The following is a 12,563-nucleotide window of genomic DNA, read 5'->3' as shown; positions in this document are numbered from 1 at the left end:
AATTCTCGGGAGTGGTGACCTTAAATTCACCCGGTGAGATTTTGCCTCGATGGTTTTCCCTATTCATAAACAAATCACATTTGTCAAACTTATTTTTCGCTGCATTTAACTTAGTTGGTGATTTGTTTGTGCTACCACGCTATTGTATGTTAAATTGACTAAATTAATTAACTTGGACATATTAATTAATTAATTTGCCAAATGGATCAATACATTTTGGCCTATCAAATATAAGAATTATGGAGTCTCCATCAACTATGGGATTATGGGATTTTTCATGTGTTATTAACAGTCTAATGTCTTATTAATATTTTTACCAACTTATGATCAAAAGTGTTTATTCTCTTACTTTAAACTAGGTACTAAATGCAAGGAGTCAATATCATATCAATATTATCGTACCGGCAATATACCATATCAATCATTAAACTAATATCAATACTCTTTTAAAATGTAATAGATAAAATACCAGGTTGCATGTATTGAAAAATTTTCAAGTGTTTCAACTGGTATCAATGTTTTGGTTGGTACAATAAAAAAATGTTATAAAACATGTTATTTAAGCTAATTCAATTGGTTAATGTACTTAGATTGTTTTTTGCACATATAAAATATTTAAAATCATATAGATAAATAAATAAATGCATACACACATACATAAATATATGCATATTTTTTTTTTTGGTAAATGCATATGTATGAATATGTGACATGTCTATAAGTATATAAATGGTTCTATACTAAATTTTGCAATAATTTCTCTTTCAATGTACAAAATCAAAGTATTCATTAAAAAAAATAAATTTTTTTTTTCAAAGCCTAGTTTTGATATTATTCATGATTGAAAATGTGGCTTTCTAGTTAAAATAGAATCTAGAAGAGCAATGCTCTTAATTTGTTTGTCAAAAAAATAATCTAGAAGAGCAAGTACAAACATAATTACTCTATAAACAAGTTGGGAAACCCATCATATATCCAATATTCTTCTAACTAAAAAAAACCAATTAATGCTTCTAAGTAAAAACTTAGTAAAAACTTTTAAAAGAGAAGAAAAGATAAAAGACTCAAAACACACACACATATATAATAATAATAATAATAATAATATACACAGGTATCAAGACAATCATATGTCCAATATTCAAAAGTTCAAAACACTTACGCTTAACATTCTGTTTTATAATATTCCAATATAGTGTTAACTAAAAATTCAATTAATCATCAAGTTAAAAAAATACCCCAAACAATAGTTCTAGAGGACCATAACAATTAAGCGATCATTATTTGTTCCAAGAGTTTTAACTATATCAAACACCCAAAGTTCGGGCCCCAAAAGACATTAGTTTCACTTACACACATGCAGCAATCACACACGCGCATGCACACTCATTGGACCAGAGAGAGAAAGACTGCAGGAGGATAAAAATTATTTGTGTTTTCCACCATGCGTTTTTGATATAGAGATAAAATAAAAATAAAAAAAGAAAAAGAAAAAGAAAAAGAAATGAAAAGATGGAGAGTAAATGACTATCACACCCTTATTATTAAAAGTATAAGAGCACTTGGTGCTAAATTGCAATTTTAACTCCTCAAATACTAAANCTATCAAAAATGACCTATACTAACTCTCCCTTAAGATGACTACTCTCATAACCAAAACTACTCCCCTTTTTGTCATGAGTGACAAAGGTAGAGTGGCATGTAAACATCTCATCGGCAGAGCTGCATCCATCATCATCATCACCATCATCATTAATAAATCTGAAGCTGCTGGAGTAGGTGGTGAAAGGAGTAGCCTCTGGAGCAAATCCACCCATGGTCGCCTGCCGTCGTGCAATACGACCAACACAACATTTCACCTGATACAATTAGCAAAGAGTGTTCATAGGCGAGTGCCATGCGCTGCAGCTGCACCAAATATCTCCCAGAGATACATCGCTCGAAGAGGAAGAAAGAGCAGATGTAGATGAAGCTAATCTGGATGGAGCCGAACGGGAGGGAGGAGTGGGCATCGGCTGTCTCGACTGAACTGCGCCTCACTACATTTTACGGTAGCAGCACTGGCTTTTGCATACTGCTAAAATGCAATTTTAACTCCTCAAATACTAAAAAGTATGCTACAATAGTTGTGGTATATCTAAAATTTTTGCAATCTGTGAAAACTAAATTGCTTTCTTTAATTAAGAGTTCAATGTAGCTTCAAAGGGATAAAAAAAAAAATATTTTTTATTTGATGGGTGACTTTTTCTCATTAAACAATTTCTCTCTCTCTCTCTCTCTCCTTCTCCCTTTTCTGCTTTCTCTCTCTCTTATTTCTCTTGCCCAGCCCTTTTCTCCCCTCCTCTTGACTAAATCAGTGAAACCATTGAACCCATAGCTTGAAACTCTAAAATCACAGCCCCCTTCAATCTTCTCTTTTTTCCCTCTATCTTTTTGCTTTATCTCCTCTCTATTCTCATCTCAAAACCGAAGCTTCAAGAGGAGGGATTTTGGCTTCCGTTTGGGTCAAACTAGGGGTGGCAAATGGGCAGGTTAGGTCATAAATGGGTTGGGTGTGTATTTATCCATTTATGAGTTATGACCCATTTATATATAAATTAATTATCCATTACCAACCCAACCTATTTAATTAGTAACCCACCCATTTAACCTATTATAAAATTCATATTATAAAATTTATATTCAGTAATTCAACAAGAGACTAATTTTCTTCTTGCACTTTTCTCGGCAACCAAACAAGAAACATTAGACATAATATGCAAAGCACTAAAAAGTAAAAAGCCTAACCTTTCAAACGAAAACAGCAAGAAAACCATATCAAGACATCAATTTTCTATTTCACTTTTCTTCACAACCAAACAGAGACAAAGTACCCAAAGAAGGAAAAAAAAAAAAAAAGAATAAGAGAAAACCTAAAGAAAAACTCAATCACAATGGTTTTCGTCCCTTCCTCGACTTCTTCCTCCACTAGTCTACCTTGAGCTCTTTGCGTTGTGAAATGGACAGGATTCCGATTCCGAATTCCGATTTCCGATTTCCGATTTCCAATCACAATGGTTTTCATGCAAATTCTCAGTCTTCTTCGCCTTCTTCGCCTTCAGAAACTTGGTCTCTGCAACTCAGCTACCGAGTTATCTGAGTTAATACAAGCACCTCTCCGAGCCGCGCTCCGAGTCACTTGCGCTGCCAACTCGGACTTTGGTTTCTCTTTCTCTTCTTCCTCAACAACGCGTCGTTTCCTAGGCGCCATTGCAGAAAAGCTTTTTGTTATCTGAGTTACTAAGAAAGACAAACTTTAGATAGAGGAAAAGGGAAAGATATTTAGATTTTTTCTAGTTTGGTAGTTGAGAAAATGCCTAGAAAATGGAGGAGAAATTTTTTACATTAGGTGGAGGAAGAGGCGGTTAGTTGTAGCTGCTGTGATGTTTTCTTGTTTGTTAGGGTTTTTAGTTTTTGTTTTTTTAAGTATTAAACTTTAAATTTTAAATGGGTAATTGGGTACCCAGTGGTTTAACCATCAAAACCCATTTAATTGAATTATCCATTTGGGTCTTATCCATTTAACCCAAATATTTAATTGGGTTGGGTCAAGACTTATCCAAATTAAATGGGTTTTGGGCGGGTTCGTGGGTTTGGATAAAAATTGCCACCCCTAGGTCAGATTGAAGATCCATTGATTTCTTTGGGTTTGGATTTTACTGGGATGGCAGTGTTAATGATTGGTTGTGGCAGTTTGTGATGGGTTTAAAAAAGAAAAAAAAATCAGATTTGTTGTGGGCTATGAGTGTTTGTAGTGGTTTGTTGTGGGTGTTTGTTTGTGGTAGTGGGTGATGGGTTGTAGCAATTTTGTGGCTGTTTGTGGTGGTTGTTGTGGTGGGTATGTGGTGGTGGGTGTGGTAGTTGGGTTTTTTTTTTTTTTTTTTTTTTTTTTTTTTTTTTTTTTAAATTAGATTTGCGGTGGTTTTTTGGTGTGCTTGATATGAATTTTTATTTTGGGAGGGTGAGTTTATGGCCATGGGTTGTAGTGGTTGGTTGTGTTGGCTGTGGGTTATGGGTGGTTGTTCTTTCTTCATAGAAGAGAGAGAGACAGAGAGGAAAAGAGATAAAGAGACAAAGAATAAAGAAAGAATTAAAAATAATAATAAAAAAATAATATTTAAATGAAGGAGTAAAATAAATTGAACATTTAATGTTGGGTGTGTATTGTAAGTGATGTGGTAAAATATATAAAATAGGTTTTTGAGGTCCTAAAGTTTTTAGCACCACCATTGTGAATGCTCTAAAGATGGAAAAGTAAAGATAATTTTTACTTTTTCTTTTTTGTCCTCAATACCATTTTCTTCATATTTTCTACCTAAAAAAATTGGGCCTAGATAGAAAACTCCATCCATCTTGATGTTCTTTTCTCTCCATATATTTTCACTTTAATCAAACAATGGAAAATCACATTTTTCTCTTCCTTTTCTTTCTTTCATTTTTTTTATCATNTGAGGTGAAGTCCGGTAAATGGATTTGGTTGAGGTCTGGCATTGTTGTGGCAGTGATGGGTTTAAAAAAGAAAAAAAAATCAGATTTTGTTGTGGCTATGAGTGTTTGTAGTGGTTTTGTTGTGGGTGTTTGTTTGTGGTAGTGGGTGATGGGTTGTAGCAATTTTGTGGCTGTTTGTGGTGGTTGTTTGTGGTGGGTATGTGGTGGTGGGTGTGTGGTAGTTGGGTTTTTTTTTTTTTTTTTTTTTTTTTTTTTTTTTTTTTTAAATTAGATTTGGTGGTTTTTTGGTGTGCTTGATATGAATTTTTATTTTGGAGGGTGAGTTTATGGCCATGGGTTGTAGTGGTTGGTTGTGTTGGCTGTGGGTTATGGGTTTGTTCTTTCTTCATAGAAGAGAGAGAGACAGAGAGGAAAAGAGATAAAGAGACAAAGAATAAAGAAAGAATTAAAAATAATAATAAAAAAAATAATATTTAAATGAAGGAGTAAAATAAATTGAACATTTAATGTTGGGTGTGTATTGTAAGTGATGTGGTAAAATATATAAAATAGGTTTTTGAGGTCCTAAAGTTTTTAGCACCACCATTGTGAATGCTCTAAAGATGGAAAAGTAAAGATAATTTTTTACTTTTTCTTTTTTGTCCTCAATACCATTTTCTTCATATTTTCTACCTAAAAAAAATTGGGCCTAGATAGAAAACTCCATCCATCTTGATGTTCTTTTCTCTCCATATATTTTCACTTTAATCAAACAATGGAAAATCACATTTTTCTCTTCCTTTTCTTTCTTTCATTTTTTTATCATCTCTTTTTTTCATCTCAACGAAATGTAACATTAGGATCATGGATAACTTTTGGATCAGAACTTAGAATAATTTGGAAGAAAATCAACCCCCCCCCCCCCCCCCTCCCCCCTCTTTCCCGTTGATCTAAGCACATTTCCTCCACTATATACATTTCCCATCCCCCCTCTTTCCCGTTGATCTAAGCACATTTCCTCCACTATATACATTTCCCATCGCTTTCATTCATTTTGTGTTGTGCAAATAAACTTAAAGGCAATTACTTTTCTCCCCCTTAAACTTTTTGAAAAGTACCCGTGGATGACAATGTCAACGAGCGTAAATAAAAAGGTTGGGGGATCACGCATCTACAAAAATCCAATGCCTCAAATGCATTAGCTAGGAAACCCTTATTCCTAAAATTCAAGATAGACCACATAAATCTTGAAATTCCACTAATTGGAGCATAAACCATCGTGTATTCTCTTCCAAGGATTTGTCTTGTCAAACTTTACAAATGAACAATATCTATCAAGTTTACAAGATGAATATCATAATTATTTATCTCTTTATTTTTAATTTTTATAATTTTACTTTATTTTTATTTTTAGAAACTGATAATTCGATAGTTGAGTGGTGGAATTTGTACTCTAAATGTCTTTATTAGAAATATCAAGAAGTATTAACCAGTTAAGTTACAAAATTTTTGGTTGATCTCTTTACAAGATGGATATCATTATTACTTGATCTCTCTAAGTATTTTTTTCATTTTAACAATTCAATAGTTAGGTGGTGGAATTAAAATTCTAAATGTATTTACTAAAAAAACTAAGAAGTACCAACCAATTAAATTACAAAAATTTTGGCTGATCTCTTTATGTAAAATAAGAATCTCTTTAGCAATAGAAAATAGCCTAAAGTTTTTCTAGATTGAAATGTGTGAAAAGAAAATTCATGAGATGGATTTTTAAAACTTTTTTTTTCTTCTTTTTCTCCACATAATAATGATCATACAAGAGTAAATTAGTTTGCACACCAAAAAGCATTAATAAAGCAAGAAGTAGGGGGGTAGTAATAAAAATTCAGTTAGTGTATCAATGATCTCAAAGGATATCCACGCAATTGGTCAACATCGTGGGATAAAAAAGAGCATCTATTTATGACCGTGCTCCACTGCCCGGCACATATAAACCGAATCAACCCGAACGTAATTATCATGTTGGTGAGCATTAGTCAAACATAGCCATGGCAACACTTAAATGCTCCCTACGTAATTCATTAATTGACTCATGGTGCGATCTGAAACAATTTCAACTGAAGTATAACTATAAATTCAAGTCCAATCCAGACGCGCATTGCAAATGACATTTGCTTACGTTTCCAACTTATTTATTTATTTTTTTAAAGAAAAAGAAAAAAAAGGGAAGCTAGAAATTCAACATAAAGATTGGTACCAAGTTATTGTAGTTGGATTGATATTTTTTGGTGTATCCAAATCATACTTAAATATTTTGAATTCAAATCCTCTCCACTAATTATTAAATTATTATAAAAGAAAAAAATAAACTTGTTATAAATTATGAAACATCATTTGTAATAAGTAGTAAAATTTGTGACATTCCTAATATTAGTAAAAGAAAAAAAAAAGTACTAATTTTTATTTATGAAAAATGTTTAAGCTATTACAAATTTTAATACAAAAAATTTACCATACAGATATAGTGATATAATAATAAATGTAATTGATGTTGATTTAACAAAATAATAAATGATTTTTTTTTTTTGTGTGATTGGTGACATAATTATTACAAATATATGAACAACAAGTACGTATGCATGAGAATGCATGAGCATGTGACATGCAAAACAAAATTGCATCATGGGCTCAACCCAATCCAATCCTATCAGCACATAGCATATAGCACACATCTAGATGCATGTAAATATCATTATAATGCACATGAAATGCAATGTATGACATTTTAAAAGCATTTAAGTGAAAACATATATGTCCTAACATTGAAAATATGATACCGTGGTAGAAGAAAAAAAAAACAACTCAATACAAAACTACCATTTTCAATGAACAAAGTCAAACTCTTCTGTTTTTTCTCAATACCCAATAGATTGAATAAAATTTTATACCATGAGACAATTTTGTGATGAAACTATGGAGCAAAGAAATGGGTATATGGAACTGTGGAGGAAGAGTCAAGGATTTGGGAATGTTTCTATTGTCATTTGATTTACTCAGTAGAGAGAGAGAGAGGAATGAACCTGGTGCCGCTGAAAGAGAGAGGCACCGCCGGAAGGAAGGAGAAGGGATTTTGAATTCTAGGGAGATAGTGTTTTACATTGGTTTGAATCAAACTAAAAAGATTTGATTTGGGTTTCTCAACAAAAAAAAAAAAACTGTCGTGTTATTTCAAAAAAAAAAAAAAAAACTAACGTGTTTTATTAAAAAAAAAAATACACTAATGTGTTAGTCTAGGTGGCATATGATGTGGCAATTTTTTTTCTTTTATTTAACTGTTTGACACGTCATACTTTTCCATCCACTATAGGGCTGTCCATAAGTCGAGCCGGGTCGGTTTTCAACCCCGCCCAGACCCGACCTGCCGACGTCTGGTGGAAGGCGGAGGGACCCGAATCCGGCCACCGGCATCAATCAATCAAGTCAATTTTGGGTTCGGGTAGTGCTCAGTTGGTTCAGTCGGTTTGCCGAATTTTGCAAATGTCGCCGGAATCTTCAAAAGAGTCGTCGAAATTTCAAAAACTCAGTACATTTGCTTCGAAAATCACCGAAATAAGCTCGAATCTCGCCGAATCTCACCAAATATGGTCGAGATCTTATCGAAATCAACTTGGATCTCCTCAAATCTCATCGGAAATCAGTTTTGATCTCCTTGAATCTCGCCGGATTTCACCAAGTATGGTCCAGATCTCGTCGAAATCCACTTGGATCTCCTCGAATCTTGCCAGATTTCACTAAATATGGTCGAGATCTTGCCGAATCTCCTCGAATCTGAGCTTCATCTTGCCGGAGTTGTTGGCTTTGTATATACATCAGTCGGGTGGGGTGGCTCGGGTTTTGGAGAAGAAAACCCGCCACTCGACCCGCCAGCGTCAGGTCTTGGGCATGAAAACTCGTCACCGACCGACGAAAGTGTCGGTTCGAGCTGAAATCGGGTGGAAATCAGGCGGGTTCATCGGGCTTACGGGACCAGGTTGGGTCTGGACAACCCTAATCCACTAGATAACGGCAGGGCCTAAATTGACACAACATTGAAAGGTTAGGGACCAACTTGACACAATTAAAAGGTTAGGGACTAAATTGAAATCTGGTGTAAAGGATAGGTACCAAATATGTAATTTACCTTTTGAAAATCTAACCCAGTGGAGGCGAGATTGGGTAGCAACCAAAAACCCAAGATCGTCGTAGCTTGTTAATCGGATGCAAGAGAGAAGAGAAGATGGGTTTGTGCAAGGAAGAGGCATAATGAGTTTGGTAGCATCGATTATGGTGGTTGGCATCGGTCAGTGGGTGGTCATTAGTGTAAGATTGTTTGTGCGAGATGGGTGGAGATGAGATGGCTGTGACCTTGTGAGTGAGAGAGCTGAGAGATGGAAATGGGGGAGAACTCGAACGTTGGGAGGGGGGGGAACTGAGAAGTGTGGGGAGTGAGGGGGAGAAGAAAGTGTAAAATGATTTACCCAATGTTAAAGTGTAAAACATTTTACAGTTTTTTCCTTTCACTTAAATTATTTTATATATTGTCCAATTATTTAATGCAAAATAAACACTGTAAAATGTGAAAATATTTCCTTTAATATATTTTACAACAAAACAAACGGTATATGAGATTAAATTATATCACATTGCTTGCTCCATTTTTATGGATTTCATAGGTATTAAATCAAATTTATAAAAAATAAAATAAATAAAATAAAATAAAAATATAATGCATGATCTCAAAGGTTCTCTTAAACTCTCAAATTATAATGCATAAGTACTAAACTAATTACCATACCCTGTCTTTGATTAAAATCATTCATTCATTCAAGAAGAAAGACAAACAAACTGTCAAACAAACAAGTAAAATGGCTGTTTAGCAACAAATAAAATGGCTGTTTAGCAATAACTTCTCCATCATCTATACTTTTTAAAGGCCATCACATCCAAAATCAGCATTTAAAAACAAATTCTTGAAAAAAAAAATTTTGACATTGTCAAATCTACAACATTTCACGATCCAGCTTACTACTCCCCAATTCAAGCTTTTGGAAAGACAAATTTCCGCCTTAAATTTATATGTGTAAGTGTAGAGTTAGTTCTTGCATTTTCAATTAGAATAATTCACCCCTTGGAGATTATGGTTGCAACAATTTTCCTTTCTTTTTTTCAATTGGTAAGTAACAGACGCCTAATGGATCTTGAATTTACAACCTTCACTTCCATTCCATAGTAAACAAGCGAGGGAGTGCCACTAAATCTTGAGGCCGTTAACCACATTATATGTAAATGAATTTTCCATATCACTCATACTTCTTACATGATATTATGTTCTCATTATGAAACACACTTTTAAGTACCCAAAAAGAAGAAGAGGGTGGGGTGGGGTGGGGTGGGGATGGTGCTTATAAGATTGAGTCAAGATGTGACTAAACTAGGGATGTGAACCACATAATTCGAGGGAAAAAACATGCAATAATTGGTGCAACTTGAGGAAATTAATTTACAAAAAAAGTGCCCATGGGAAGATGCAAGGACTAAATTGAAGTTCAAACATAAAGTCCAAGGAGTTATTGCTCAAATTGAACTGCATGGACTAAATTTACATGATGACACTCACATGAAAATCCAAGGACCCCCAAATGATATTTACACAAACTAGAAGATCATCTTTTATATATAGAGAGGTTCAAGTTATACCTACTGTTCCTATGTACTGGGTTGTGTTATTTTTTAATAAAATCTTTATGTTACTTATTAAATAAAAAATAAATAAATAAAAACCTATACCTAGTTTAACTTTTGCCAATATTACATCCCTTATAAAATTATATTGAAGGTGTCAAATCCACTATTTGATATTGTTTCCTTATGCCATCCATTTTTGCAAAATATCAAAATGATCAAAATTTAATAACTATCTCATCTATAAAATATTTATATTTATATTTTTTTATACTTTAAATTATACATAAAAAAATAAATTTATAGTTCGGATAGTAAATAACAACTAATTAATACTAAGTTGACATGCATGTTAATAACATAAAGAGCATGTAAAGGTGTAGCATTATCAAAGAGTTACATCAAGTGTAACTTTATCTAGACCCTACAAATAGTAAAGCAAAGTGGTGACTGCTAACCAATAAAATCTACATCCAAAATATAAGTATGCAAACTTACTATCACGGTCCGCTGCATCAATCATCTCTTTTTATATCATCGTCAATGAAGTTCTCATCCAGCTCCTCCAGCTCCTTTACTATGCACTTAATGTCTGAGATAGATATCTTTCCCTACATGCAAATGGGAAAAAGAATAAGTTAATGACAAGATGAAACAGAGAAAAAATTATATATCTATATATATATATATATAAACAGAACATAACATTACATTGTTATCTTGGTCAATAATGTGGAATGCATTCATGAGCTCCTCCTTAATGTCCTTTTCTCCAATTTCGGCTGTCATCATGTGCACAAATTCATCAAAATAAATTGCTCCACTGCCATCCTTGTCCACATCTGCAATCATTTGATTGATTTGCTAGAATGAAACAATACAGCATTATGTAAGCCATGCAATCAAAACTAAAAAAATCAAAATTAGATAGAAAGATGCACTATATGGCTATAATTTTATGGGCCTTTTGGCTAAGACCAAATGTGAGAGAAAACTATATAGTTCTCAATTTAAGTCAAGAACCCCTCAAGCAACATGCGGAGATTCTCCTAGGACAACCTAAGGAGAACTAGATACATCACATTTGCTACTAAGAATCACCCTAAAGAAGGAAGTCCAGCATGTGCCCCCGTCCTAATCAAGTAGACTTACTGCTGCAACCAAAATTTATCAAAAAAGAGCAAATAACACAACATACAAGCACCACTGCCACAAAGAGAGAGAGTTTCTATGTTTCCATTTCTAATCACCAACACCCGTTTTCTTTTCTTCTATAACTGTCCCTCAGATATAAACAAACCACACTCTTCAAAAACACGTGCAGACACACTTGTACACAGACATATGCACTTGACCACACAAGAAAAAAAAACAAGGGAATAAAATGGTGCAAAGAAACTACCTTTCTGTCATTTCAAAACCAAGAGCCTTGTCAAAAGAAAACATCTCTGTTGTAATGTTTCATGAGAATCAACTTGACAATTATTAGTATAGTTGACATGAACTTCTTACCTCATGGCGACATTCAGCTCCTTGGCATCAATAGTGCCTAAGCAAGAAGGCCAACAAAAAAAATTATTGGAAATTTAAAAAAAAAATACAAACACAACAACAGATAATTTCAATATACCTGAGCCATTAGTGTCAAATAACTCAAATGCTTCCTTGATCGCTTGCTTTTCTGCTGAGTTAACCCATGATGGCATCCTCTGGGTTTATCTTTCCTAGATGCCCCCATATAGTGAATTGACTGACGAGGAGATAGAATTTTTGGGTAAAAAGAGTATCATTGATGCAGAAAACGCAAGAAGATTATTATTTAGTATTATTTATATTTGCAAGCCAATTGTATTTTTATGTTTTAAGTCCTATTAGTTTATTGGGCTTTTAATATTTAATTTAGAAGTAAGGTTATTTTTGTAATAAGGCAATTAGGGTTTCCTAGCCAATTAGAACTAGAGTTTAGCAATCTTTTATAAGCAACCTATTGTACTCCTTGAGGAGTTAGTTGATATTTTGATGAATGAAAACAATGGTCGTTTGGTCTTTCTTTGGTCTGGTGCTGACTCCAGGTCTACCCTAGGTACTGACTCCTAATGGTTTCCCCACTTAGTGCTGACTCCAAGCAAAGCCTAAGTGCTGACTCCTAGGTCATATCCCTTTATTTTTCTATTGTTTAGTTTTTGTTCTGGTTGTCCTATGTCAATCATTAACCAANTTTTTAAGAATACAAAAAAAAAAAAATTTGCAAACAGATATGATAATAAGTGTGATTGATGCCAATTTAACAAGATAATAAATAAATTTTTATGTATTTTTTGATTGGTAACATATTTATTATAAAAATTATACAGTAAAATTTGTAATACCCTAAT

General features: G+C 33.5%; 1 pseudogene; it reads right to left on the bottom strand.

The window, feature by feature from the left end:
• Nucleotides 1–2,972: 2,972 nt before the first annotated feature.
• On the bottom strand, nucleotides 2,973–11,926 carry LOC111996949 (caltractin-like; annotated as a pseudogene).
• Between the last annotated feature and the right edge of the window lie 637 nt (nucleotides 11,927–12,563).

This window comes from Quercus suber, unplaced genomic scaffold (assembly GCF_002906115.3).
Source record: "Quercus suber isolate HL8 unplaced genomic scaffold, Cork oak 2.0 scaffold_146, whole genome shotgun sequence".
Classification (NCBI taxonomy): domain Eukaryota; kingdom Viridiplantae; phylum Streptophyta; class Magnoliopsida; order Fagales; family Fagaceae; genus Quercus; species Quercus suber.
This window is presented reverse-complemented; position numbering and strand designations above follow the sequence as displayed.